Here is a 4,543-nt window from a genome sequence, read left to right on the forward strand (position 1 = left end):
CTATACAATAAAGCGAATAAGCAAATGGATGTATAGAATTGACAACAACAACCACGCTATCAAGTTTAAATAGCGGCAAATTAGCTGCACTTGATAGTAGTTGGTTGAATAAGGAAAATGAATTAGCAACAAGAGTTTACGGGATGTACATAGCTCAGTGGTTAACGCTTCTGACTTTGAACATCGAATTCGCAGGTTCGATCCCTGCTGAAGTCTAGAAAAAAGAAGTCTGATGAGGAGATGTGGTGATCTCCGAAATAGCTGCTTAACTTCTACCGCTTAGACTTTGTTGCTTTTTAAATTTTTCCTAATAAACAATCGTGGTACAAAGCTCAATAAAAATATTAAAAATAAAATGTTAACAAGCCACAATAACATTGACAAATACATAGTTTAGGAAGAGCCTGCCTGAAACTATACAAAAAAGCAAATAAGCAAATGGATGTATAGAATTGACAACAACAACCACGCTGTCGAGTTTAAATAGCGGCAAATCAGCTGCACTTGATAGTAGTTGGTTGAATAAGGAAAATGAATTAGCAACAAGAGTTTACGGGATGTACATAGCTCAGTGGTTAACGCTTCTGACTTTGAACATCGAATTCGCAGGTTCGATCCCTGCTGAAGTCTAGAAAAAAGAAGTCTGATGAGGAGATGTGGTGATCTCCGAAATAGTGCTATAACTTCTACCGCTTAGACTTTGTTGCTTTTTCAATTTTTCCTAATAAACAATCGTGGTACAAAGCTCAATAAAAATATTAAAAATAAAATGTTAACAAGCCACAATAACATTGACAAATACATAGTTTAGGAAGAGTGAAACTAAATATACAATAAAGCAAAAAAAAGCAAATGGATGTATAGAATTGACAACAACAACGACGCTGTCAAGTTTAAATAGCGGCAAATCAGCAGCACTTGATAGTAGTTGGTTGAATAAGGAAAATGAATTAGCAACAAGAGTTTACGGGATGTACATAGCTCAGTGGTTAACGCTTCTGACTTTGAACATCGAATTCGCAGGTTCGATCCCTGCTGAAGTCTAGAAAAAAGAAGTCTGATGAGGAGATGTGGTGATCTCCGAAATAGTGCTATAACTTCTACCGCTTAGACTTTGTTGCTTTTTCAATTTTTCCTAATAAACAATCGTGGTACAAAGCTCAGTAAAAATATTAAAACAAAATGTTAACTATACAATAAAGCGAATAAGCAAATGGATGTATAGAATTGACAACAACAACCACGCTATCAAGTTTAAATAGCGGCAAATTAGCTGCACTTGATAGTAGTTGGTTGAATAAGGAAAATGAATTAGCAACAAGAGTTTTCGGGGTGTACATAGCTCAGTGGTTAACGCTTCTGACCTTGCACATCGATTACGCAGGTTCGATCCCTGCTGAAGTCTAGAAAAAAGAAGTCTGATGAGGAGATGTGGTGATCTTCAAAATAGCTGCTTAACTTCTACCGCTTAGACTTTGTTGCTTTTTAAATTTTTCCTAATAAACAATCGTGGTACAAAGCTGAATAAAAATATTAAAAATAAAATGTTAATAAGCCACAATAACATTGACAAATACACAGTTTAGGAAGAGCCTGCGTGAAACTAAATATACAATAAAGCAAAAAAAAGCAAATGGATGTATAGAATTGACAACAACAACGACGCTGTCAAGTTTAAATAGCGGCAAATCAGCAGCACTTGATAGTAGTTGGTTGAATAAGGAAAATGAATTAGCAACAAGAGTTTACGGGGTGTACATAGCTCACTGGTTAACACTTCTGACTTTGCACATCGATTACGCAGGTTCGATCCCTGCTGAAGTTATTGCTGCACAATGAACATTTAGGTTTGAGCTCAACTTGAGGTTAACTTGAGAACTAAGGTATTTCTCAAATCTCCAACGTTGTTTCTCAACAGTACCTCAAGTGGAGGATCATAGCTTTCTCAACAAAAAGGGCATTTTTCTCTGTATGAAAAAAAAACTAATTCTCAAGTTGAGAAAATGCTAGTTCTCAACTTGAAGTCCAATGTAATTTTCCAATTGGTCCCAAACATATCATTGAAATACTGAAATTGAGATAGTAAAATACCTTATACCTTTTTGATTGAAACGACATACATAGATGAATTTAAATATTAATTTTTTCTTTTATTACTCCTTTTGTATTATGTAGTTAAGCAAAATCGTATTACAATAATTAACTTCACAGCACACAGTCCGACAGAAATTTTGCCACTTGATTCACTTGGCGTTTTATCTTCTTTCAAGATTATTTGAGGATATTTTGAAGATTATTTACTTTTTGTTGGTAATTTTCCTCTTTATATAGCTTTAGTTTTTCACTTGATAATTAAAAATTCGTTTCTCTATCACTTTTTACGTATCTAGAGATGAGTTGGAGAATGATGTTGGATATCAACTTGAGAACTATGAATTTCTCCAAGGTTGGAGAAATATTTTTTTAGTGTTTATTGGGTGTTTGTTTGTGAAAAGTGCTACAATTTGTAGGCACATTTATAAACGCGTTTTACTTAAGTAAGTGATTAATAGATATATATTAAAGGCACGATCCAGAAAATAAAGGTCGCGTCATTCGCGGAGCGCTAACCCTCTCTTCGTCGATTTGACAGCATCCGCCTAATCGCTGACGTCATAAAATTCTTTTGTTTACATTCCCTGTTGCCAACTTCATGCTTTTCGCACCAAATTTAGTGGGTATTTAAAACGCGAAAATTTTTAAGTTTAGCGCATGGCGCGTTTTTGGTGCTTTTGTTTTTAGTTTGAAGACACCACATTAGAAAATCTTAAAAAACTTGAAGCAAAATTTATAGCAATCATAAGTGTGGTAAGTAACTTTACAAAAATTTAAACAAAATCATGGCACAGCACAACAAAATGTGTGGCAGCACCTTCAATCATGCCAGAAGAAATCAACCGTCGTGGAAGAAACATTGATTTTTATTAATTTGAATCGGCATCCTTACAATAAAATTATGTACGCATATAAATTCTATAAAATACACCAATAAAAATTTGGGGCTTTTTCAAATTTAAAACTTGGCAATACTGCCTTTTGTCCGCTGCTTCCTCTTTTCCTTGCCGAGTTCGTCTTGCTCTCTCATTCTGGTATTTATTGACGTCACGGCCACTTGCTCTCAGCTCGATTGGCGCAATCTTGTATTCTATCATTCTTGTATTACACCATGGTCTCTTATAGATTTACGTTCTTTGTCACTTCGCAATAACGCAGAACGAGAATTGAACCTCTGAGGGTCACTTCCTGTTCTGCGTTATCGTGAAGTGATAAAAATAACACCTTCACACCGGTTTTATTTCGGTGTTAATTTTATACTTTTCACTTCATTTCACGATAACGCAGAACGGTAATTGACCCTCTGGACTGTGTAAGTGCTTGTGTGTAAAGAAAAGAGTTTAAAACTGATTTATAAATAGTAAAATGTTTACAGCAGAATGTCAAAACTGTGCAACAACTATTCACTTGCGAGTTTTGGGATGGCTTTCCAAAACGGAAACATACGAGATTTAAGCGAAAGTTTGCCACCTCGCGACACAGCTGATTACTTTTGTATGGAAACTCTCGTGCGACAAAATTGCGACATTGCCATAATATTTGAGCTGGCAATCATTGCAAACTCGAAAGTCGCGAAACACATGATATTTTATTGTCCTCGAATACTTAAAGAAAAAGTATATTAGTTAAGGCTTCTTCGAAATATAATTGTAAAAGTTTTCTATTTCACTTGCGCTGCGTTTACATAAGACAATTTGAGACAAGACAATTGAAAATATGTATTAGTTGTCAAACTATTGTATAAAGTAGACGTCCAGACAATTACAAAGACAATACACTTTTCAGCAACCGCCGTTAGTGTCGTTTGGAGTGAGATTCATATTATTTATTCAAATATCCAAACACAAACATATTTTTCATAATTCTGCGACTTTTTGCGATTATGTATTGCCTCTTTTTCCCAAATTAACCAATACGTGACCGCATTGTCCAATTTACTGTCCAATTCACTGTCTTCGAAAAATCAAAGACAGTGGCGAAGACGATTAGTGAAGTGTCAATGCATTAGTAAAAAGTGTGAATATATTGATATTGTCTTCGCAAAATGGTCCATTGTAAACCCCAAGCTACGCGCGGTATTTAAAAAAAAATTTACATTTGTAATCCGGACTTGCGATAGGTCGTTCATACCACTTTGTTTGCAACGTTGCCATTTCGCCAAAAATGCCACTTTCCGACGCTTTGTGAATCGCACTACAATATTTCCAACGTTCACTTGCGTATATATTTGGGGTGTTCACAGTTCGTTCCAAATAGTGTCTCAAAATGTAGACGTCTACATTTTAAGACGTTTTCTAACCGTAAAATCTGTGGTGTTGTTGTTTCCCATACAAAATTGGAAAACGACGCCGTCTACATTTTGTCACACTCAAAGGTATGTTTTTTACGCGTCTACATTTTGCAACCTCGCAGCAGGGTTGCATTATGGCAATACTAATCACATTTTTTT

The sequence above is a fragment of the Rhagoletis zephyria genome, unplaced genomic scaffold, assembly GCF_001687245.7.
Source record: "Rhagoletis zephyria isolate East Lansing unplaced genomic scaffold, Rhagoletis_zephyria_1.1 Rzeph_scaffold_04228, whole genome shotgun sequence".
Taxonomy (NCBI): domain Eukaryota; kingdom Metazoa; phylum Arthropoda; class Insecta; order Diptera; family Tephritidae; genus Rhagoletis; species Rhagoletis zephyria.